This window comes from Dermacentor albipictus, chromosome 1 (genome assembly GCF_038994185.2).
Source record: "Dermacentor albipictus isolate Rhodes 1998 colony chromosome 1, USDA_Dalb.pri_finalv2, whole genome shotgun sequence".
Lineage (NCBI taxonomy): Eukaryota > Metazoa > Arthropoda > Arachnida > Ixodida > Ixodidae > Dermacentor > Dermacentor albipictus.
The window spans coordinates 129,308,472-129,335,147 of record NC_091821.1 but is presented as its reverse complement, the minus strand read 5'-3'; the positions used below and the strand labels follow the sequence as shown (position 1 = coordinate 129,335,147).

General features: G+C 45.0%; 1 long non-coding RNA gene across 1 annotated transcript; it reads right to left on the bottom strand.

Moving 5' to 3' along the window:
* Window positions 1–13,762: 13,762 nt before the first annotated feature.
* Window positions 13,763–25,033, bottom strand: LOC139049813 (uncharacterized). The gene is made up of 4 exons (XR_011508575.1): window positions 24,853–25,033; window positions 23,422–23,463; window positions 20,107–20,311; window positions 13,763–17,425 (listed from the first exon to the last, which is right to left on the bottom strand). It is a non-coding gene; the product is annotated as an uncharacterized lncRNA (long non-coding RNA).
* Window positions 25,034–26,676: the final 1,643 nt, after the last annotated feature.

Sequence of the window (26,676 nt, the reverse complement as noted above, 5' to 3'; positions counted from 1 at the left end):
GCCGTCATCCTTTACAGATCTGAGCCGCTATTCACATAAATGTTGGGATGATATATAGGCATGTTCGAAAGAAAAGAATGCCAGCCAATCCTGACGCTGGACATATTATTAGCGAAGGCGGCCGGCCCATGGCAAACATCACTTACGAACAAAACGTTTTGCGTTTCCGGCTGCTTATTTCCCCGTGTGCCGCCGAACCATTCTCCTGCGCATATCTTCTCGAAAGGACATGGGGCGCAGTGCCAGTCGTCGGGCGTTGGTATTTGTGACAGGCGCAGATGTCTCTATAAACAAAAAAGAACTGACCTCGCAACCTCTGTCAAGAAAGACAAAAAAAAATACTAACAGAAGAATTCGATCACCGATCGCTGCCTTTTGACGGCATGCACAATCGGCAGTGATAGCTACCTGACACAATCCTGAGGTCTCCATTACCGCCCACTTCCATGGACAGGTTATAGCGACGGCGCGCCTCGACCGAAGACGCTATTTTCGCAGTGTCTTGCGCAACAGTACCTTGCAGTTTCCTTTGACCGCAACGAAGGCATCACACTTCCTGCACGACGCCCATTAGAGGCCCTTGCATGGCAGGGCGCGCTTGACAGCATGACGTGTCATGCGCGCACAAAAACAAAGAAAGTGAGGATGAGATAGGGGTTGGGGTTAAGGACCACTAAGGATTACCTATCCCAGTTAGTCCACCGAGGCGCTCATAGGAACCTGACTACAATATGAAAAGATCCTCTTTTATTGTTTGATCGAACTGTCTGTACTTATTTTAAAGTCACAGATATGCAATGTCGACACCTTCCTTCGGCAATGACCTTGTGCACCAGATTCACTTCCACGTCTCAGGCAGGCTGCGTAACATGTACGGTTACACAAAGGCTCCCATAAAACAAGCGAATGAGCAAGAAGCTACGCTCCCCAGGGCGCAGTGATCTCGCCAACGCTATTTAACGTGGCGATGGTAGGCCTTGCAAGGAAACTACAAGCCATCCCGGGTATTCAGCACGCCCTATATGCGGATGATATTACAGTCTGGTGTGTCACCGGGTCGCTACGTGAAAAAGAAGAACGATTACAAGCAGCTGCCTGTAAAATCGAGACATACGTGCGAGCCAGAGGGCTGCAATGCGCGTCAGATAAATCTGAGATTATACGAGTCTGGAGAGGGAAAGGGAATCGTAACGTCCCGACGGACCCTGCCCCTAAATTGGAAATCAGAATTGGCAATGATGCAATACCTGAGAAGACCACAATCCGGGTACTAGGCATCTGGCTACAATCCGGGCTTAATCTCATCAAGACGGCAACACAACAAGTCTCAAGAATGATAAAGCGGGTAACCACTAAAAGGACGGTGATGAAGGAATCAGACACCCTTCACCTAATCAGAAGTCTGGTGGTTAGCCGCTTCATTTACAGCTTGCCGTATTACGAGCTAACGAAAACAGAGGGGGATGCAATCAATTCGTGCTTACGGAAAGCACACAAGATCGCCCTACGAATTCCGCAATGCGCCTCAACCGAAAGACTCATGTCTCTCGGAATTCATAATACATTCGAAGAACTGGCAGAAGCTCAACTGATAACTCAAAGAAACAGACTTGCACAAACGACCATGGGTAGAAAGCTCCTTGGCAGACTCGGGTATCACGAGTTGCTAGAAAAACACAACCAAGCTAAACCCATCCCCACAATAATCAGAAACAGCATCAAAGTGGCGCCAATACCCAGAAATGTGGACCCAACTCTACATGCAGGCAGAAGAGAAGCCAGAGCTGCATACATTGAGAAAACGCACGGCGACAAACCAAACTCCCGCTTCGTGGACGCGGCAAGATACCCAGGCAGGCAGAAAAGAACGGTAGCTGGGGTCACTGAATATTTGGGCAGAGAAATCATTAGCGCCTCCACTCGCAACACCACTATCGTGGAAGCAGAAGAAATCGCAATAGCCCTTGCTATCAAAGCGACGGAACCAAACCAACAACAAATAACCATCATATAAGACTCTCAAGCGGCATGCAGAAGCTACCTCAGGGGACGAGTATGCACCGCAGCCTATATGATTATACGAGATATAAAACCCCGAGCCAGATTTCACCTTATATGGGTACCCAGTCATGAGGGAATCAAGGGAAACGAAGAGGCTGACAGAGTAGCTCGTGCGCATGCTACACACCACGGGTGCTGACAGGACGCCTCTGAAGACCTGATCCCGATTGACCAGAACTACTCTGCAATTTTAAACTACCACAGAGGAAATAGAATGAAACTACAACCCCCAGATAAGAACCTCAGTAAGGAAAAACAGGTTATATGGAGAAAGCTGAAAACGTATACATATAAGAACCTGCACATTTTCCATAAAATTCACCCTGAAAGATATGCGGACACATGCCCATAGTGCGGAGCCACGCCAACCTTAGACCACATCTCATGGGCATGTACGGCATATACACAAAAGACAAACACAGAAATTACGGATCATACACAATGGGAGGCGGCGCTGTCCAGCTCACAGGAAGAGGCCCAAAGGGCCATCATCCGACAAGCAAGATGGCGTGCGGAAGCCAGTGGGGCCCTTGTCTAGGGGCTCCAACCATTGAGCGTTTTATTCTTCAATAAAGTTGTTCTATCTATCTATCTACGCGAGCCCCCCTTAACGTAACAATGGCGCTTGTGCACGCTAACTTTGGTTATTCAACAACCTCCGCGCATTCTACCACGTTTGTTGATTCATCGGCGACATATACAGGGCGTCCCAACTATCATGCACCAAGATTTAAAAATATGCAAACGCCACTTGCTCGAAGGTAACGTTATCTTTTCCAGTATATCTCTTCCCAGTCGTTGTCAGCACGGTGATTTTAGCTGTCCCTGAATTCAGTGACAGGTTGATCGCCATTTGGCCGTCCATTGCATTTATCCACTGGGTCTACCTTTGGTCATGTTAGCCATCTCGTCGATGATGTGAGCATTTCGTCAGTTGATTTTGTCATTTGTTTGTCTTTGTCATTTGAAGCCCCTGGCTACCTTGTACATGAACAACCATATTACACACATTTGTTACGTTTAAGACGCACGTCACTTCCACAAAATCGAATTTTCCTCCGAAAAGTACCCGCGTTCCGCCATCAGCTCCTCCGAACACGTGCTAGCGTAATAAGCTCAGTCAGTACAACGACGATTTCAGAGTCGAAAAGTTGCGCGCGAGATAATCCGGGCTCAGGCAGAGCCGCGGAGTTGTTCTTATGTCTCTTACACGATGACCGGCGACGAAGCGCTTTCTGGGCCAGGTCAGAACTGTGAGAATCCGCGACATTGTGGCTTAATAAGGTTGACATGGGTGAATAGGATAAGCCGGCGACTTATACCAAAACTAAATCGACGCAGTATTTGTTTCTGCTCACCCCAAGAGCTTTCTGTTATCCCATCCAAACTCCACTCGACTAATTTAATGTTCGGAATTGTAACGCTGCTGCGCAGAATCGAGTGTAGCCACCTTATCATTTATTTCTTGCCGGGACGGAAGTCGGTAGAGAGGGCAGGCAGCTAAAGAGGCGGTCAACCAACGTCTCGTCTCGGCGAAGCGGCGCACCTAACCAAATACGCACGACCGCATTGCAGGGTCAGAAGTCACCGGCGGCTGTGCGGTACGTGGGAGGCCTGCGAAGGGATCACGGCTTGCCAGCTCCTCGAGTCAGCTCGATCGAAGCTCGGCAAGGGCGCCCGTTGAGGTCGTCGTGTGGCTTCTACCAGGCCGCGAGAAAAAGAGCGCGCGCCCCTTCAAAGAAGCTCGTGTTCTTTTTTTTTTTTTTTTGGCCGCCGACGACAAAGGGGAGAGGGTGTGGGCGCCCGCGGCGCTCATCGGCGGTGTCGAGACGGAGGGCCGTTTTTGATGCGCGGTGGCCCGCGCGGCCGGTATTAGATGTGCGCGGCGTGTTGTTGGGTAGAACGGGATATTGGTCGTGTAACAGGTTATCGGGTCAAGTGTGCGTGCAGCAGCGTGCCGCTTATTACCGGTGCTGCCGCGCGTTTCACGGATACGATGCGCGCCGCGACGAGACCCGCGTGTGCCGTATTGAGCGGATGCCCATTTCGGGGCTCGCCGCCGCCTCCTAAATGAAGCCAATCACGCGGGGCTGTGGCCGCGTACGTCGGCTCAGGCTGCCCCGGCAAAACGAGGTTGCGGCCTCAAAAGGCGGAAACCTCAGCCTCTTCCGTCTCTTTGACGAACAAACGTGCCAACCGCGCCGTATGCGACAGACCTCCCCGTCTGTATGCGTGTATACAAAACAAGGGGAGCAGTTGCCACGGGAGGACGCCGGTTGCGGCCTGTGAAAGGCCGTCACGTGGCGGATGAGAAATAATCACGCGGCAGAAATCAGCGACATGCTGCGGAAGGAAACGAAAGAGCATCGGAAATTACTGTTGTCATTTTTAGTGTGATCGGATGAGTGGATTCTGTTGAATAAAGTCACTCTAGAGTGCATGTGTGCGCTATATAGTGGCTGAAATCTTCGCATCGATATTCAACTAAGGGCTCGTATATGCACGCACTCCAAGGCAGTTTTATAGTGAAGCTATTGTTTTGGACTGATATGCTGCCGCAAACTAGAGAAACGAGATGCGTGCTTTACAGATATTGTCGTAACGCGGATACCGATGCTTTCAACGTAATTAGGCAGTCTTTTGTGCGCTTTATTTCTTTGTATATGTTGCGTAACTGCATTTGGCTATAGACTGAAGTAACAAAAGAAAAAAGAAATAGGATACCTGAACGAATTTTTGCATTTAGACCATACGAAACAGTTATGAGTAAATGCCACTGAGTCGTTTGTGAACACTCTGAAGGTGAAATAATGAGATAGATGGAGATAGAGAGAGAGCGAGAGAGCAAGGGCAGGAAAGGCAGGGAGGTCAACCAGACGAGCACCCTGTTTGCTACCCTACACTGAGGGTTGAGAAAAGGGGAATGAAATATGTAATTTGCACTGCAGATTCTGCTTGCTTATGCTTTGCGTTGCGCCTTTACGTAGTGATGCAGTCCAGAAATGCACGTATGCCTATACCTAATTAGCGTTGAGCATATGGCATAGTTGAAAACTGGCTCGCGACGGAGTATTGGTGGTACGTTGTTTGTACGGCTAGAATGGCTTGGATCCAGCAGGCTTCCGTCACGGTCTCCTGCGGCGAAAGATTAAGTTGCAAGAAATAGTAGCGGACAAGCACAGGTACATACATACTTCTTTTCATCTCGCTGGATTAAGTCCTTGGATTGTAATTCGGTGGCGGAGTCAATAGAAAATAAGCGACGATGAAAGATGCGATTTTTGGGCGAAATACATGTATAGAAGGCATCTTGACTGGGATATAGTTTGCAACTAAAGTAGAGAAAACACCGCAATTCCTCATTTCCTTAGTATACGACCACGCAGCGTATACATATACTGTGAAAGGCTAGGCCGTCACGCTACGTGCGTCACACGGGTGTCTCGCCGTTCTGTCAAACGACTTATCGCTACATTTGCTCATCAACTGACAGAGGGTACAGGGTTTTCGGACGCAACATTGCGGAGCAAACGTGATCGCGTGATTGCCGCCGCGGCTGCAGCGCGTGCAACGGCGACAAAGTGAGGTTGGCGACAACCATAGCTTTGGTAACCGTGCGGAGGAGGTAATTGCCTTACCCCCGAAATGTCGAGCCCGTGCGTTCAGGCCAAGCAGCGTCGTCGCTGCTCGGGACCTGAGCCCGTTTGACTGCCCCGCGCGGAGCAGCAGCCGAGGCCGCCACGCGTGCGGCTACCGAGGCCACGGCGAGTCAAGGGCGCGCATCCAGCGCTCCTAATTGCGCCCGCGGTGACACCCGGCTGCCAGGAGTCAAGGATGCCCACCGCGCGTTCTCACGGGCGACGGCCCCGCCGAGCGCGGCGCTGCTGAACAAAGAAATCGCCCCGCGCAGTCGCAGCAGAGATAGCCTCGGAACAACGAGCTCACGCTAATGGCTCGGCGCATGGGCGAGGCACTCGCGCTGGGCTTTTGCTTGCTCGGAATCGTCTGCGAAGACGAGTGGCACAGGCGGGCGCGTCCGAAGTGACTTTAGTAATGGCCGGACAGCAATCATATGTCTCGCCAAATTTCACTTCAAGAAGTGCCATGGGCTGCCCGCGGCAATGTGTAAAATTGCCATACAAGAGCGAGTGAGCATCCTTTCACTTGAGAGCAAGCAAAGACGAAGAGAACGCGTGGGTGGGTGCGCTTCATGACCAAGCTCATTTACGACCTCGTGAAATAGTTACTTGTGTAGTGGTGAACGCGCTAATGTCGGCTCGGATCAACGGCATTAGTCCGCCATTTGAAGGTTCGAAACAATCTTTAATGCGAGAAGTATTACCCGTTAGAAAAGCATTGCCCTTACAGAATGCGTTATCGCCGTCAGTGATCGTCTGCAGGTGCGCTTAGAGCGCGCCATTTGTCTTGGCGGCGGGCGAACACTCCTGAAGCGTTCTCTTACCAAGCCCTATTTTTGACAATAAGCAGCGTGCCGCATAATATGCCGCGCCTTAAGAGAGTATGGCGTGTTCTGCCAGGCGCTCCTTCTTAAGCGCACGCGCGGACCAGAGAGTCTACGGTTTCGGGGACAAGAGACTCCACTCGACAGAACACGCTCAGCCCGTGCTCGGTCTTGCTATAGCGTAGCGGACTGCTATATACGCTGCCACCACTGGCGGCTGAAAAGGCCGCCTCGCTTCGAATCATACCCACACGGCGCGACAGAGCATTGGCCGGTCTATAATACGCCGTGGGCAACGCTCGCGCGCCGGGTTCGGTGTTTATTTTTCACTTTCCTCGCTCAAGAGTCGCACGTCCTGCAGAGCGACAAAGTGGCCCGTCTCTCGCGCGGGCCCTAATTCGCCTCGGCGCGTCTCGAGAGCGCACGAGGGATTCCTGCGGCTGCAGTGGTGCTCGAAATTATTTGCCGCGCCGCGCGTGCAAACAGTCCCCCTGCGGTCGCCTTTGCTGGAGGGACACTCCTTGCGCCGCGGCCATCGGGCGTCCCGCGAGGAGAAAACGGGGCCGACGCCCCGCTTGAGACTCTGCTGAGCGCGGTGCGGGAGCGATGCGCGCACTTGTTTCTCGACGGCTGCCTGCACGAAGGCTGGGCCCGCCGCGCTACTCGACACGGAACATTATCGTCCGGGGTCTCGCCGACGTCCACGAATGCCCTTCTCCGAAAATGAGCATGTACGGTGGGCGGAATGTTCAGGCTCGCTCGATATACACACACGGCGCACAGCAGACTGTTGTCGGTCGGCGATGTCCAGTAGAGTTTTGTAGCGTTTGTTAATTTGATGCAGGAGAACATTTACTTTGTTATTGCTCACAAGAAGCAGCAGAATGACTGCGCCTTTTTCTTCTCCTTGGTTATACGATGGCCCTGTGTCATCTACATAACATTATCCCGTCCATTGTTGCGTATAGTTTTCGGGCTCCGTGGCCGGTATTCACAAAAAAAAAAAGAAAAGAAGAAAGAAGGAAAAGCTCTTTCGCTAGAATTGTTCGTAAGAGCCGACTCTAGCGAATCCTTATGTTTTACACATTATTAGCCAACGCGGCCGGCCAATGGAAAAGAGCACTTACGAACGAAAAGCTTTGTGAATGCTGGTCCGTATTCGCAGAACTCTTCTTACGTAAGTGGCACCCGCGATTAGCCATCGACGCGGCAATCGTCGTCGTTATCACGCCGATCTCTATCATGTTTGGTGGGCGCCCGAACGCCAGCCAGTGAGGCAGAAAACGATATTACGTGAAAGGAGTTTCGGGAATACGGGCCCTGATCATCATATGGAGTGTGTGCACTAAGTTCCTGAATGGGAACCTGAATATATCGCTCAAAAGGCTGGGGCAGATATAGCAAACGACAACACACGGCGCTAGTTTCCAACTGTTTATTTCGAAAAAAGCACATGTCTGCGCTAGATGTTACATCACGAACAGGATGATGTCTGAATGGTCGGCTACGGCAGCCTAACGAGGTAAAGAAATTTTCCGGTGAGTGGCTGGTGTGCCAGTGCAAAGAGTGCTGGGGCACGCCTTTGTTTGAACATTGCAGTATCGTGAGCAGAGCTGGACAACAGCTGACACGAGAGATAATAGATGCTGTTCATAGTCAGCACTTAGAAGACAGGTGCGTCAGCACTGCATCCCTCTCACTCATATGGAACTGGCTTATGTAAAAGCTCATATACGCATGCCCTCATTTACATGAAGACTCACCTTTGCGGACATGCGCAGAAAGTCCATAAAAAGCATGTGCCTTTCCGAAATAAACAGAAGTCAACGCCGTGTATTGTCGCTTTTACATGTCTGTCCCTATCTTGTTAGCACCATCGACGTTCCCAGTAAGACAGACACCAACTAGCCCGAATCAATGCATTGGTCAAGTTCCTAAGTGGAATGAGTTCATTTGTTTGCAAGGCTGAGGTGTAAGAAAAGCTTCTCGTAGACGGCGATGCTTCTTGGCATGTGATCGCTGTCGTCGATTAATATTAGGAAACCAGCAAAATTAAATATGGCCCATAATTCTAACAGAAGAACTCATTTGCCCCCACTAGTGTGAAAAGAGAGAAAAATTAGTCTTACTTGATCTGACAGGCGAATGTAAAGGTAATTTGAAATTGCTGGCGCCACGAATTGGGCTACTGGGATCTTTATCACTTTTGACCTGCGGGTATCGTACGTAAAACGAGGGTCGCAATAAAGGTCGAAAGTCGGAGGTAGCGAAACTATAACGACCGTTTATGGAATAAGCCTCTGTTTATTCTCCGAGAGGCCCCGTTCGGCGGATGACCTTGTCTGTTTTGCACACGTTCAAAAAACGATTTTACATAGCTGTCTGTCGAATACAAGCTCACGTAAGGAGGAGGAGGAGGAGGAGGAGGAGGAACTAAAGAGAGAAGGCAGGGAATTTAACCAGAAATGCGTCTGGTTGGCTACCCTGCTCTGGGGGACGGGAAAGAGGGAATAGAAAGATGAGATAGCGAGAGGGAGGAGGAGGGGACGAAAGCCGCGGTGAGCTCGCGCACGCACGCGGAGGGCCTAAACATGTCAAAGCGCGCAAGAATTACCAAAATGTCTATCATATGCTTGCCTTCTTCATCGTAGACCGAGAGACAAGTTCAGGGTGCAGAATTCACAAACCCTTTCGTTCGTAACCACTAATATGTTCGCTGTACTTTCGCTATACGTTCGCTCTCACGACTGGGTAGGAGGGAGGGGGGCGGCGTTTTGACAAACTGCGTACACTTATCAATTGCTGTGTGAACACGGACCCGGCTGGTGCTGACTTGACGGAAATTGTTTAGACGATGCGCATAGTGCGTACATTCTAGATGTATATTTCAGTATGCCATATTTTTAGTATATTGGTAAAAATTGAGTGTCCGCATCAAGGTATGTTTAATGTATCCCTACTCTTGGAATCGGTGCTGTCCGCCGTTATAATAGCTCTGGCAGTAGGCCCACAGATCTGCAAACAACGCGTCTCTCTTATTAACGTGTAACTCGGACCGTCGTGATCTCAACAGACCAATCCAGGTCAGTGGAAGTGACATCGTTAGCGACCCTCTGTAAACAGTGGTGAATTCTCGACATTAAGGTCGTCAGCTTAGTTAAACTGCGGTCAACGCTCACGGTGCAACGGCAAAGAAAATAGAGAAAGGGATGTCAATTCGAGCCTGAAGATACGTCCGTTCCTTTTGTGGCAGTGTTGTCTAAACATAGCTCGTATACTCGTCAACCAAACCGCAACAAAACTAGAGCGGCAGCTGCGCATTCGAGCGCACCCATTGTTTGCGCGCGTCCAAGCGCCATTGGCCCTCTCGCCCACGGCGTGGCGCCAAGGGCATTTCCGTGGCTTGCGTAAACCGCGTAACGCAGCCCCGGCAGCGCTGAAAAAAACATCGGCACGACGCGGAAACTGGTGGCGCTGCCCTTGCGCGGTGACGTGTTCTCGGCCACAACACGGGGCCTGGGGTTTGGCGCAACGCACGCACCGGGGCTGCCGGCTCGGGAAGGACCGCAAGTGCGCGCGTCGGCCGCGCTTCGTGCAGCGGCGTCCACAATCGCCCCGAAGAGCGCCATCCGCCGCAATTATGCGCGGTCGTGTCGCGGAACTGCGCAGCGCGCCCCACACCTCGGCACTCGCGGATGCTTCTCTGGCGACTTGGAGCACTTGCGACAACGGCTCCGTATGCCACGCAGGGCTTCGTTCTCTCAGCTACGCGGGAGATGTAGCGCACTGCCGCTTACGTGGTCCAGTTATTTGTTTATTTTAGTCCCCGTTCGTTCCCTTGGCTTCCGGGGGTCTTTACGCGAACATCACTCCCATGACCTTGGTGCCTGTTCCGTCAATATAGCAACTGTCGTTACACACGCACCATATATGAAGTCAAAATTGGACTCCTGGCAGAGAACCAACGTCTCCTTCATTCTGGAACGACATTCTCTGAGTAGCTGCGGGTACGAGGCTGGCTTTCGAGGCTCTTATTATGGATCGATGGAGCGCACGCAATTCCTACACTGTCGTTCTCGTGTGTTGGAAGTAAGTCAGCCTATAGTGCGAGGGCGTGCGAATTTTATTCCCTGTTTATTGCCTCATACCCGGGAATTCTGGACATTGTCCATTCGGCCATCTGTCGAATTTTACAAACTTTCAGTCGGCAACGTCGAGAGGGTATACACACACACACACACACACACACTCTCTCTCTCTCTCTCTCTCTCGTTAATAATATGCGTCAAAAGGAAACAGTTCGGGGGCTCCCATCGATACACATGAGAAAGGAGAAATAGTTTTTCTAGGCAATCACCGCACCAAATTTAATAAAATTTGGTGCAATTAAAAGAAAAATTCAAAATCTAGTAGACTGTCTGAAGTGAATGTTTTATTTAGGCTGGGAATATTTTAATGAAATTGTTGAAAATCACGAATTTTCAACAAACGAAACTATCAAGTTTGCAACTCAGAAGCTCAGCAATAAAAATGGATATCGTAATTCTGTAAATTGCGTCTAATAGTACATCTAAAGCGGACAAAATTTATGTATCATACATGGCTTTTAAATACGCCTCTAGTATGTGAGTAGGACTTTCCCTTACAAAAAAAATTGTTGAAAGGTTATTGAAATATCATTGGTCAACGTCAACAAATGACCTTGAAAGATCATTGGCGAATTGTTGAAACATCATTGAGGAAATTGTTGACAAGTGTTGATAATTGGCCCGCGACATTTTGTCGAAACATCATTGTGGCCTCTCAATTTGAAAGATCGTTGGCATATCGTTGAAACTATGGTGTATTTCACTCTTGAAAGCCCATTGAAGCAGTGTTGAAGATGTGTTGTTTGTCAATGTTGAAAGCCCATTGAGGTATTGTTGAAATGTGTAGTTTGTCAATGTTGAAAGCCCATTGAAGCATTGTTGAAGCTCAAAATTGAAAGCCCATTGAGGTATTGTTGAAATGTGTTGTTTGTCAATGTTGACAGCCCATTGAAGCATTGTTGCAAATGTGTTGAGCCTCAAAATTGAAAGCCCATTGAGGTATTGTTGAAATGTGTTGTTTGTCAATGTTGACAGCCCATTGAAGCATTGTTGCAGATGCGTTGAGCCTCAAAATTGAAAGCCCATGGAGGTATTGTTGAAATGTGTAGTTCGTCAATACTGAAAGCCCATGGAAGCATTGTTGCAGATCTGTTGAACATCAACACAAATTACGTTGAAAGCCCTTTATGCCCCACTGGGTATTCAGCAGTTTAAACCTGCACTTACCTTAAAATACTGCTGAGCTATGTTGCATATAATTACCTTTGATGTCACGGTGGCATGTCTGCTGTGAGAGGATAAGGATAAAATTTAAATACAGGCATTTTGTACCGCAGACCTCTGTCACCCTGGGCTCAAAAGCATGATCCTAGATTGCCTGTAATAAACCATATTGTAAAACTGCTAGCAGTACTGTTATGCCACTTTTTTCAATTGTCAGAGTGAATGGCCCTCCGAAAAATCAAGAGTGCTGAACTGATGCAGACAAAAACCATTTTTCTAGGTGAACTGTTTATTTGTAACCAAACATCTCTGTAAATGTACAACCCTTTGTAGTTTCAGATCAGAAACTTCTTAAAAACTATTGCACAGCACAAACTTCCTGCAGCTTGACACCATAACAAAATTGAATACTGAAGATGTAGTCAGTGTGGCTCTCAAGTAAAACACATTTCCCAAAATAAATAAATTTTAAACAATAAATGCCTAAATAAATAAATGTACAAGCAGACTGACATGACTGTAAATAATAACACTCAAAAAAGTACTTGCTTTCTCTATTAGGTAGCCAGTGGTACTATAACCATGGCACAATTTGCTTGTGCCCACAGCACTCAACTGAGACCTGATATGCAGGGTGGTTTCATGGAACTTATTGAAGACTGACTGTTGCAGCTAACATAATACTAGATACAGAGTGCCAAACATTACTTGCATGAGAAACAAGACACCATAGTCAGCTGATTAACAAAAACTCAGTTCCTAATAAAGTTTTTACTAATTGTAGCCGGTAATTTTACAAGGTGTATGCACTTAGAATGAATTTCCAGAATGACACTAGAAACGAGACACATGCCATCAAACTGGCTGTAGAAATGCACTGCTATGCATCGAAGTACAAAAGTAACCGGAATGCCCTTGTACTTCTCTCACATTTATGGAAAAATATCGAAACTGGTGTCATCCTGGAAATTAATTTCAAGTGAATGTCTTGCAAACTCACTGGCTACAATTTGCAAACTGAAATATGTGCTGTGATGTTATAAGTGAATTAATAAATTTATGACAATCAGTTTAATGTTTCCATTTCTTGTGCTAGTAATGTCCACCTCTGAATAATCCAGCTCAAGAACAAGAATTATGCTACCTGGCAGACAACTTAAATATCTGTAAAACTGAAAAAGGATCACTGTACAATCCTTATTTGTTGGTTGAATGGTGTGTGCCAATTTCAGTAAACCTTACATACTTTTGAAACATGGCAATCACAATAAGTGATGCCTATGGGAGCAGTTTATTATGCCGCATTGCTGTTGCATGATCCAGTTGTGTTTTCTGCCATGATAACGTTGCTGCGCAGGTAATTCCATATCAAGCGACTTATTCATATTGAGTGCTTCAGATTTTCATATGAAACAAAGACAGCTATTAGTGATGTGCTGGAATACAGCAAAGTTACTCCTTGTGCGAGTTCCATTTCAATTTTATTCGCTGCCACAAAAAATAACGAAAGAATTCAGAAGATATGGTTTTATGCAAACATGAAAGGCACATCATTGCCATTACTGGAGATGTTTTGTTGCATATTAAATTTAAGCCGACTTATACCTATTAATTTTACTCATGTATTTTAGATAGCAATAAACCATTTTTACAAAGTTATGTAAAATGCCGTTCTTACTGAACTCTGGAAATGGCACAGATGCACTTGCAGGTATGCAATTCCATGCCGAATCGACAAGCATTTTTTTCACACCGCACATAAATCTGAAACATTGCCATATGTTTACTAGAGTTCAAAGCTTGTTACCCACTTTTATTTATTTCTGCCAGATATTTTGTAGCATTTTAGGTGACAGTTTAGTTTTCCTGTTCAGCTGAGCTAGAGGCATCAAATGTCCTCTAGCTTTTCAGTTTTTTTTTCAAATGCTTCAAATACTTTTTTTTCAAATGCACATTGTATTGATCGAGGCCTTCAAATGGTGTGCGTGGAAATATGGTGAAGTGATGCAACTGCCAAAATAGCCAATTTTTCAAATATTTGCATACTTCAATTGCTTTTGGCACCGGCAAAAATGAGTCAAATTGCAATCCGTTAGTTTTTTTTTTCGTAAGAAAAAATTCACAGGACAGAAATTAAATACAGAATGGTAGCCCAAGTGACATAGTATAGCAGAAAAATATATGAAGCTCTGAAGGTTCAGCTGATCGCCTGTAAAAAAAAAAATTCTAATCTTTTGCAAGAAGCTTCATGTTCAAGGAAAAAACAGCCTTCGTAGTTGGCGAAAAAATGTGATACATTATTGGATAGCTCTACATGTCTGCTATGCATGTGTGAAGTTAAAGTCATTTTTAAAAGCGAGAAATTCCTTTTTGAAATTTTGTCAGCACCGACTTTTCTCTGATGTGCGCACAGCTTGCTGGCCGGGAATGCAGACGACAAAGCTGGCTTCGTATGCAGAGATGACAGATAAGCGGCGTTAGGGTCTGCATTTTATTGCTAAGGGACACATGCTCTAATGCAACGAGGCTTGTGTTTGGTGTGGGTCAGGTAAACCATACAGCCATTGCACATAAAATATCAATACAAGGTCTGTTAGAAGAGTATCCGACCTTTGGCTGAAGAAAAAAAACTGGCATAACTGAAGTGTTGGAAACCTAATCACCCTCAATGTAGTCTCCTTGGGAATCCAGCCACTTCTCCCAGCGGTGCTGCCGTTGTTAGAAGCATTCCGAGAAGGCTTCTTTCCAAATGGACTTTAGCTCAGCTGTCGTTGCAGCCATAATGTCTTCTCTTGTCTGAAATCGTGCTTGTTTCAATGGCCCCTTGATTTTGGGAAACTGCCAGAAGTTGCAGGCCGCCATATCAGGAGAGCAAGGAGCCTGTCGAACTACAGGAGTCTGGTTTTTCGCCAAAAAAGTCTGAATCAAGTGCGAGAAAAACATTGTCTTGAAGGATGTGCCAATTTCCTGTTGACAACTTCGGTATCTTGCTCCATACAGCATCACATAGGCCATGGAGGACATCCCTGTAGTAGTCTTTAGTGATTGTTTGACCCTGTGGTGTGTATCCGTGGTGTACCACACTGCGGGAGTCAAAGGAAGCAGTCAGCAACACTTTGACGTTGCTGCGCACTTAGCAGTCTTTGGTTGGTGACGTGGAATGCTTCCACTGTAACGACTGGGATTTGGTTTCCAGGTCGTAAACATACACCCAAGACTTGTCACAAGTGATTATGGTGTTCATGAAGTTGGGGTCACTGTTTGTGGAATCCAGCATGGCTGCGAGACTTCAACACAAAGTTGCTTTTGCTCCACCATGAGCAGCTTGTGAACGAATTTTGGCGCAACTCTCTTCATGGCCAAATCTTCGGTGATAATGGAATGTGGATAAAATGTGCTGATGCCCACCTCTTCCGCAATTTCTTGGATAGTTACACGACGGTCCCGCATCACCACGGGGTTCACTTCGGCAATGACCTGGTCATTTCGGCATGTTGATGGCCGACTGGAGCGTGGCTCGCTCTCCACCGATGTGTGGCCGTCTTTAAACTGGTTGTACCACTCCATAATCTGTGTGCTGCTCATAGCACAGTCACCGAAAGCACTCTGAATCTTCCAGATGGTTTCCACTTGGCTGTCGCCCAGTTTCTGTCAAAATTTGATGCAGTAGCACTGCTCCAGTCGCTCTGCCATTTTCCTTGCGATAAAAAACCGACGAGCGCACCGTACTACCTCATTCAAACGCTGCGTCCCAGCAATTCACGCTATTGGCAGGTGGGAAAAAATTCATGCATGCGCACAAAGGTTCAAGGGCGGCTGATGAAAACGCGCTTGTTTCATATTCATCAGGTGTTCGCAAAAAAAGGTCGAATACTTTTCTAACAGACCTCGTACGTAATAAATATGTGAGGGAATCCTGCAGTGCTAAAAGATATGTTTCATGCAGTTTAGAAAAAGAAATATCAGCTATTATGTAGACAATAAATCTATAAAGAGCACTGATATTGTTCATACAAAGCATCCTAAAGGGCATGTCGCATTGCAATGCAACATAGAGGGAGCAGGACACTTTGTGCCCTGCTCCCTGAAGCCCAATGATGATGCAAGTAGAAAACACCTTCATAATTAAGACTGAAAACCTACATGAGTATGAACAAATTCTTGTGGTGTTGTTTGCTACCACTGTTTCAGAGCTGGAACATGCTCATCTATAAAAGTCATATGTGCCATGTTCAGTCTGATGTGGTCAGACACCATTGGCGACCACTTTTTGCGTTCATGTTAAAAAAATACGAGCTGAGACTGCAGCAGCAGCGCTTGACGTCACCTGCCTTCGCAATGATAAAAAAGACAAGTCAGTTTGTTGAGTAGTTCTTGTGGCTAATATATTAACAACCTTTCCTTGCTAGATGACATGGCTTCATATATTTATGCTATATTTATGCTGTATGTGTGATCCTCAAAGGAACATTATAAAAAATACCTTATCGCACTTAAAGAATAATCACTTTTTGTTTCATGTCACATGCATAGCAGACATGTACGGCTGTGTAATGATGGGTGACATACTTTTGTGCCAACCACCAAAGCTAATTTTTTACCTTCAACACGAAGCTTGCAAAAAATTTCAACGTTACAGTTTTTTTAGCTGATAAACTGAACCTCCAAGGCTTGAAATATTTTGCTGCTATCCCAAGTCAAGCAGTCTGATTTTATATTCATTTTGTGCCTTCTGTATTTCCCTACGTTAGAAGAAAATTCAAACTGCAAATTTTGGCAGTCACACCACTTCAGTCTCTTGACATGAACACCACCTGAATATCTGGATCATACAATTTCCCTTTCAGAAGAAACGTGTATCAGTGGCTTCTAGCTTAGCTGGGCAAGAACAATAAATTTTTGCCAAAATTCAAAAAAATTTTTGTGAAGGAAAATAAATGGGGAGCAAGAGTTTGGAGCTTCAACTATATCTGTGATGGCCAAAAAAACGCTGGTTGGTTGCCCTGGAATTACTTAAGAGTATGTATGAAAGAAATTTTCTCAAAAATTTTCTCGTTGTACCTACTCAAAATCAAGCAAACTTGAAATGGTTTGCCATAATGGAACAGTTCTTGAGAAAATTGTTGGGTGGTTTGGCATGAAATGACTTAAGCTACTTAAAAAATATATTAATAAGGAAACACTATCCTTACTGGAACCATATCAAAAACTAACATAAAAATGTAGTGAACTACAACAAAGCACAGCACTTGTATTCTGGATTGAGCAATCCAATGTGGGCTTCTCAGGAGACTAGCATAATTAACATAAATAAAATTAACATAAAAATGTCAAGGCATAGGAAGGCACAACATTTGTATGCTCATTTGAGAAATCCAAATTGGGCCCTTCAGGAGACTAACATAAAACATAAAAATGTCGAGTTACAAAAGCACAACACTTGTGTTTTGGTTTGAGCTGTCCAACTTGGGCTCTTCAGAGGTGAAGGGGCAGGGGCAGTTGCTTCAGGGGCAGGGTCCCATGCGAGAAGCGAGGCCAGAGTTCTTTACATAGGGCATGTTGGTACCAGGAAATTTGCGACACGTGAAGCCTGCAAAAACAAGCCAGAATAAGTTTTAAAAAGCAACTTCCACATGCAAAAGAATGGCATGCAATATGCCCTTGTTACAATGAAATTGATTTATGTATTTGTGTTGCTTTATTCCAATTTTCCATGGGTACAGCTTTACAGCATGACCATTTAAATTTATTTAGTGTGGCACAGGACTCCACTAAGTGTCAAATGCAGGAAAGGGCAAAGAGGAACAAAACACTGTAGCAATATAACTTTATGAATATCTTCAATGTCAAAGATGTGAACTTTGCTTGCTGATAAAGAAAATGGCGAAAAAAATTCATGTCGTTCATAAATAAACCTGAACTGACAACTAAAATTATTTCTTGTAAGTTTCATAATTAAAATGTGCAGCACTTCACTGTGCTTTTCCATGCTCCAAATACAATAGTGTCATGTCACTATAATTGAGTGTAGCTTCATTTGATGTTAGGTTTCCTGAGTTCACATGCAATCAGAACGTACTTCTCGCCTTACAATGACTTAGGACTTTCCACATTAAAGAACACACTGCTTACAGCGAAGTATGTTTTCTTCCTCAACGACTGAATTACTGTTATAATGAGGATTCCGTGTAGTTGTGCGCCAAACTGCTTAGCATGACACATGCAGAATGTCACAGATACGAAGAAATGCTGTCTTTTAAGAGCCATATGCCATAGGACTGACTTCTTTAACCCTTTTAGGGTTCACTGCCATACATCTGTCACTGTGATGGAACGTTCTGAAAAAATTTGCCTTTTCAGAACAAAGTGTTGCCTAGCCTCCCACTGGAGGTGCTGCAACCTTCTGAGACTTCTAGAAAATATTCTTATAGTGCTGTCGCTCCTTGGGTTTCTCCCAAACTGATTTTTCACTTAGCTTCTTGGTGTCTGTCATTGCACTAATTTGGGAGTGCTGCCACAAGTTTCCGTAAGTTTCATTACAGAAAAAATTATGCTGCTTTATCCTGCATAAAACAATAAAACATGTAAAACTGCAAATACTGAAATGGTATTGCCACTTTATTGTTATTTTAAAAAATTATTTACCAGTTTATTTTCTCGGAAAGTCGCCCTGAAGAACTTAAATCTGCAATAACAATATTAAGGATGCGCGAAAAGTGATTTTTGAGACTGAACCGAATAATGCCAGAAGCAAATCAAATATTGGATAGCTTCTGAATAATGAACAGCTGATATCACAATTAATGTAAGATGAGGTTCACATACTAGTATTCTTAAAGTTAGCAAGTTTCTGTCATTGTTATGTTATGAAGAGCTGTTTATTAAAGGCACAAATGGAGCAGCAAAAAGTTTCTTCACATGCACAGGACTCTTCAGTAAGCATGAATGATTGCTGTACAGCCTCTAAAGTACAGCTACTTTAGTAACGTAGCCTGGTCTGCTATTCTTACAAGTTCTTACGTTTTACGTCTATACTATGTTATTGGAGGTGAAAATTTACCGTACTTTGGCTCAAATATCATGTTTTATTGGTGTTTCGAAATATTAGAATAATACTCACATTTACAAATAGTGACCATTCAAAGACTAAATTGAATAGGACACTATTCAAGTCGAAAGTTTTGAGTATGTGCACACTACAAAAGATATATAACTCCTAAATTAGAGGCATATTTCTCCCCAAAATGTGATCCTCAACGGGCTAAACAAGAGCGACAGAAAAGCCCATTCATCTTTTTGATAAATTTAAGCCCATAATCTACTTGGCAATGGTTCATAACCATGTTAACAGGTAGGTGAAGTAAGGAAGCAGGAAACAATTCTAACAATTTCAGAATGGGAGTAGTGGACATGTCCGATGGTCTGTAAGAAGCTTTATACATTAGGCCCCAAGAGCCTATTCTCCATTTATTGAAGTATATGAGGAAAAGCCACATAAATATTTTTTTCTTATCTTAGAATACAAAGTGATACAGTGCATGTTAATAAATACGAGTCATAGGTTAGGTGCTTAGAATAAGTAAGCATCCACTAAACATAGTACTGTTGACTGTGAAGCTGGCAACTCGGTCCCTGTTGTTTCTTTGATTGAAACTACCAAAAGAAACTTGCCACAACACTCAGGTTCCCTCCGCTGAAAGGTTGCTGTCTCGGATCACATGGACCTGCTTCAAGATAGGAGCAACTTTGATTTGATGTGGTCTGTTAAAATTGGTGAAACTACTGTTTCACATCTCAGAACATGGAGCGCTGTTTTGTTTTGATTTCTGCAATTTGGTGAACGTGCTCCTGCTCGAGCTGAGCAGTAACCACACTTGAGCATAGCTTCTCCGCAATTCGTGTATTAACACTTTCAGGCTACTTAACCATGTCCTCCATGCCAACAGATTTGGAGCGTGCTTCACAGACAACTATTCCTTGCAATGACAGCCAAGTAGCACTGCTAATGCACAAATGCAGCTCATTTTATTTGGTGGAGATGCTAAAAACTTTCGGCAGTGAAGGCAGCTTTTAAATTTGGAAGCATTTGAGTATGGCGGCATTAGGCACTCAAGATCATATGAACAGTCATTCCAAATGGTAGGCTGTTGTAGCACACAACTGCACACACAGGCTACATGAAAGTCGTTTGTTATGCCAATGGCAAGTTCATAAATTTAGAAAAGAAATGTGAATGTAAAAATGCAACCGGAAAGGGTGTATGGTACTTGCCTATAACAGCACTGACCCTGATGGGGTCAAGAGCCTCTGTTGCCCCTTGGTGTTATTTCCAAAGCCCAAATGGCCCATGAGCTCCTCCTCTGTGAACACATGGTGAAGCAAGGCCCTTGCAAACTTTCCTGGTCCACCATGGCAGGCCATGGTAAGCTGGGCCAGGATAACCTTCTCAATGTGCACTCTTACAGCGTATGTGAACCTGCATGTTTAAGTAAATGTTAGCAAAACAGTTTTAAGCCTTTCAAATACATTCACACAACAGCCCTACTGCAAATCAATTACAAAAGTACTTGTTGCAAATCTAAAATGCTAAACTTGACTTCTTACAAGCTTCTGATGCTGTCTGGATGCCCCATGTTTCAGAAAAACAATCCAGCACAAACAAGAAAAATAAACCAACGTATCCAAACATCTAGTACTTGAAAAAGGGGAGCACCAGCGAAACACAAATGACACGCACACAAGGAAACGGCATTAGACATGGACGGACATTGGGACGGACCAGCGTTCGTCCCTGTCTAACGCCTTTTCCATGTGTGCGCGTCCTTTGTTTTGCTGGTACCCCCCTTTTTCAAGTTCATCATGCACCAACTGGCCCAAGAGCTTGCGCTAATGCACATCTAGTACTATTTATTGTGATTACCATGCTTGGGATCCTTCATATTTTCAGGTGTTTGTCTCGATTGTCCCATCCATTTGTGTGAATATGTAGCCATGGTCTAATGGGGAGATTGGGCTGCTATGTTGAGGGAATAGTTCAATACCAACCGTTGCAACAGGCTTGGGTGACTGGGTATGTGACCCTGGGCATATGCCACTTTTCAATGAATCTCTTTCACGCTATCTTGAGCATATGCTGCTGCTTGTGTTGGCAAGCAGCATTAGGAGCTCGAAGTGGAACATGATTGTCGATCATTACTAAGATTACCACTACACATCACGTTCGCTTGCTGTGCTCCAGAAGTAATGCGAGATTCCACTCCACTGTATGAAATGTACATAAGCCGCAAGGACAGTAAATTAAATCTCAATAAAATTAATCTACTCGCAACGCACAGGCTGCACAAGATCACGGAGTGAACTCAGAAGTTTGTGGACAGTCAGTTGATGTCCATGTCAAGGACCTCTAGGGAGACTCGGTCATTTCCTCGATGTGCATCATCGTGCCGTCACACATTGTATTACAATTCTGTCTCGTACCACTAATAGTCATCACGTATCACAGAATTCAAAATATAAATAGACACTTATATCTACTGTTTATTTAATTTTTACGGAAAATACTTTGAGCATGAGTTTTTGCAGAGATCATGCATTCTACCGCTTAAAGGAGCACTAAAGTAAAATTAAATTAATTAAATTTTGGCGTTTTAAGTGCCAAAACGACAATCTGATGTTTAAGCTTGTTTCACATGCAAGCGATTCAGCGAATGGAGCGAACAGCGACGCGGCGCTGCAAAGCTTATCGCAAAGTTTCGTTTCATATGCATTGCCGCCGCGCATTTTCCGCTGCTGCGAATAGCAATGTTGCTGGCATAAAACACAGGACTTTCAGCCAGTTTCGGTAGTTTGCGACTACCAACATAAACATAGCTTTGTCTCTGCCTCTCAAATTTTTATTTTATAAATACATATCCTGCGCTTAGCAATTTAACAATTCGTTGAAAAGCTCTCTTGGCATGTTGCCTGTACCACGTGTACCAAGTAAATAAACATCATCCTATGCGCAGGCTTTCCAGCACTAATCCTCCGCTGGTCACGTGTCGAGGTGGGTCGTTCGGAAGCAGTGCTGCCGCTCTGCCGCTGCGATGAAATTCCAACTTGCCCGAACCTTGCCGCTCCCACCGTCGAAACTGATTTCTGCGGCGCGGCGGCAGGATTTGCAAGCATTTTCGCTTGCATGTGAAACAGGCTTTAAGCACGCCATAGTGGGGAACTCTGGATTAATTTTTACCAAATCAGGCTGCAAGGTACATGGGCAGTTTTGTATTTCACCTCCATCAAAATGCGGTTGTTTGATCATGTGACCTCGTGCTTAGCGGCGCTGTGCCAACACCCCTAAGCAACTATGGCAAGAAAGCACTAAAGAGAAAAATTATTTTAGATGTATCTGTAAATGACCTTCCTACAATTCAAGAGATTCACTCGTACCATGACAAGAGGGTGAGTAAATTGTAAAAGCAGCAAGAGGAAAGATTGGTGGCAGTGCTGCCTTGAAGTTACCACACCCGCTTGCTGTGACGTCATGGATTTTGATGTCTGTTCAGGTGCAGCAATTTTTTTTTACAAATAAAGATGTTCTTCATTGTATTCCAAAAACTTAAAATAAGAACCGTCAGGAACTTTTACTGAAACAATACAACCCAAGTTTGCAAAAATACTTGAAATCCACGATGTGACAATGAGATGTCAGCACGAAGATTTTGGGGCGATACTCAGAAAATTGAACGCTGAGCTTTATTTTCTCTAATAATCAAGCAATTACCAAGAAATTTACAGAAGTAGATATTTAAAACGATGCTTTATTTTAAATTCATTTAAGGTGTCATTAGTGTCCCCTTAATACAAAACAAGGAATGCACTTAGCTGCGTAATAGGTTAACATGCATCACTGGTTCTCATTAAGGTAGGATTATCAATATAGCAATGGGCATGCACTGGCTACTCCAGAGGGGAGCCCTGCCACTTCCCCTCAACCTCCCAATTTCCAATTTTTTTTTTTATGAGCAGTGATGCAATTTCTGTATCCTAACGAGGCATAATGCCAAGGAGATTCATGCCATGCTGGCTACAGTATGTGGTGACCGGCACTTCACACCGTCCAGCTCGGCATCAATCTTTCTGGAATTTGGCCCTTGAAATGCAGAAAGCTTTGATCACTGCTCGTTCTTCAGCCAACTTTCTCAAAGGGTGCTGCTGCTCTGGTTTGATACCTCTAGCAGTGCACTGCTGCATGACATAGGTAAAACTAGGAAGATGTGCACTCACGTAGACCACTAATGTCCACACTGTTTCTGAACACCCCTCCCATATCAAGCATATACCCTGAAGAAGGCACATTCTATCTTTAATATGTTCACAAGTGACACTGAAATTCACTCCCAGTCCCGGTGCAGTTGCAGTCTTTCAGCTGAGTGCTTAAAGGCACCATGTCTCCTAATGAAGGCACTCTGCACCAATTGATCACTGGAGCAAATGCCTTGCAGTTGCATCAGCAATGTTGTTTTTTCTGCTTCCTGCAATACATTTTCACGGCATCACTGCATTTGATCATGGTGACGTTACAGAATGGATGGCCAAAGAATTCACCTTTAGCATTCCAGCTTGGGTGTCTCTCAGCTCATTTTGAATCTGAAAAAAGATGTCAGTATTAAAATGTGAAGCCACAATGCAGCAAAATCAACAATCAAAAGAGCTACATGGACCATTAGGCTGACATAAATAGACGGATACAAATGACTAGTCATTGAATACACTAAAGTGTGGCCGCTCTTGCCAATGGCAGTGTGAGCTTGTCAAATAATTTATTTCACATTCCTCTATTATTTTAAAAATTATTTCCATGCATCTACTGAATGGTTATGGCCACATATTAAAGGATGCTCCTTCGTATAAAACCACAGTGTTGCATTCTTTTACTCCCCGTCTACCTGATGCTACTGAAGTTTTGCTTACTCTCAAAGAAAGAATTTCACAGAACTGCTCTTTCGACAATGCATTATTCCAAGCTTAGCTTTTCGACATAACTAGCTACTTCTATGGTCACAAGAAACAATGCTAATTATTGATGTTTATGTTGCCGATAACGTATACATGCCGCCTCGAAACCCAGTGGGACGACAAAGCAGATATGCCAGGCATCTCGTTCCTCTACTGATTTTAAAATTTTGTTAAATCAATCACTTACTGAAGTGCGAAAAGCTGCAATTTCACGAAATTACGTTATTTTGAATGTTGTAGGACCTGGAGTGACATGAAATCTGCCTTTCCGTGAATGCTATGAGCGCCTACGCGAAGCCGTTTGGGGCGAAGCACTCGATGGCGTCGAACGAAGATGAAAAAAGAAAGCTGAATGCGCGCGAACTGGTGGAAAACAAAACACACGCGGTTAGCAAGGCGTATAACTCGATGATTTCGCAGCACTCTGTGGCATCCCCCTCTATTGTATCTCACGTATCGCATAGAATCACATGTACACCCTTCAAATTCTTTATTATTATTGCGCGACAGCCTCCTCTGTGTTTTCCGATCGCGCGAACATCGGCCGCACGGCGTGTCAGATAGAAGTCACTCGTTCCTGAAGGGAATTCAGCGCAACAGAATACACTTTCGCCGATCCCACCGCCCCACGCCGCTACAAGCTCGCTCCCACGTCTTGTACTAGCGTGGCGCAAACGAAATATCTTCCGATTACAGTACAGATCGGATGGTTTCACGTCGCATTGTTTTGCGCTCATTAATAAGGCTAACTCAATCGGTGCTCGAATACCGTATCAGAAATCATGGCGTACAACATGCCCTGTTTTAGCTGGCACCACATAGCTACCTTACGTCACCACAAGCGGAGTGTAAAGTTAAACCAGGACAAAGCTCCATGTTATATACCACGAATCTAGTGCGGTACAACCAATTCTGGCAACGGAAGGATAGTGCTAGGAATGAAAACTAGAAAAGAGGCGCACGGAAAACACGCACAGGCGCTGCGCGGACGAACAAGGGGAATTCGAAACACTAACTCACCTTTGATGTCGCTGAGTCGGAGGCGATCATGGCGATCTTCGAGGCAACAAGCCCATAAAAAGCGAGCAACACGCAGGAACATTCCAAAGATGTCACAGCGAAGCACACAAAGAACGCAGAAAACGCAGGAAGTTTTCACACAACCGGCATGCACGATCACGCCGGAATGCTACAAGCCTCAACAGCGCAAACGCGCAATCATACATGTACACTCATACAAATACACGCTTATATTATCATAAATTGTACCATTTGATAACAAATTCTGTAATGTCATGTTATTACAGAAAAATTGTAGCGCTTTGGAAGTGTATAAAAGTTTTTTGCTTCACTTCTTTGATGAACTACTTTCTTTGGCGCAGTAACGCAGTGCACCGGCCGGAGCTAATGGCATGCGCGGGAAAAGGCGCCAAATTCAAACGTCGCAAACGCCGTGCTAATGTTTCCGCGCACAGTTTTCGTCGTTTGTATTTAAAAAAAAAAAGTAATGCGTGCCGCAACCATGCGAACTGAACTATTGACCACAAAAGTACAGAAACGTCGCTGTTTGTGCTTCTTATTTCGACGTCATGGCAAACTGCAGGCGGTCTGTCGTCCCATTCTTTAAACATTTGGGCGTGTGCTTCTGCGCTGTGCGAGTTGTCACCGAGAACGTATAGCAGCGCAGGTTGTGCTTGGTGGCCGAGCAGATTCCCAACACATTCGCCAGCACCCCGTCTAGGTCACAGAGAAGAATTTGGCCTCCATGTGAAATATGAGCACCATGTTGTACATATCCGCCAAGCTTTTCGTTTCGTTCTGTAGCGCGCTAACGGGTAACATCTAAGCTAAATTACTCTGTAAAAACGATGTTCACTCCTTTCTCCGCCGCACCCGCCGTGGTGGCATAGCGGCTGAGGTGTTGCGCTACTAACCCGAGTGCTTGGAATCTAATGCCGGCGGCGGCGGCTGCATTTCGATGGGGCTGAAATGCAAAAACGCCCGCGTACTGTGCGTTTAACCTGCACCAAATTTGGTGCAGGTTAAAGGACCCCAGATGGTCAAAATAAATATGGAGTTTCTTACTACGGTGCGGTTCATAATCAAAGCGTGGTTTTGGCCCGTCAAACCCCAGACTTGAATTTGTTAACGTTCCCCGCCACCTTGACCATATTTAACATGGAGGCATGCAATGCCGTTTCCTAACACTCAGCCAGCACTGGCCCCTTATAATGGACGCCGATAGAAATGCAGGATGCGTCCAATCATCGGTTGTTTATCACTGCTTGTAGCGACGTTTGTCTTCTCAAACTATATATATATAGTTATATATATATATATATATATATATATATATATATATATATATATATATATATATATATATATATATATATATATATATATATATATATATATATATATGCAGGGTGTTTCTGCTAACTTTAGGCCGAGTGTAAGCGCTATGCCCTCTATGACGACGCGACTAAATGCATGTTGCTCCCTTTGGTATGTAGCGTGTCGCGCTATTTCTATATATTGCTTAATTGGCTAATTAGTCAAGGATAATTAACCAACTTCTGAAGCAAGGAAGTTGCGAAGAAATTCCAATTAGAAAGTTGCAGAGCAGTTGGCAACACGTCCGAATAAACAGTTTCTGTCTTTTTATCTGTTAAGTATTAGTGTTTTCCAGCTTACTGCGGATGCTCGAAAAATACAAAAAGCACCACGTGACATGCCCGCCTGCGAGTCGTGATTGCACGGCTCCTAAGCCTTCTGCGCACAAACGAAAACATACCATTTCACAGGTGTGAACACCCGTCTGCTTATCGCCATCATGAACCG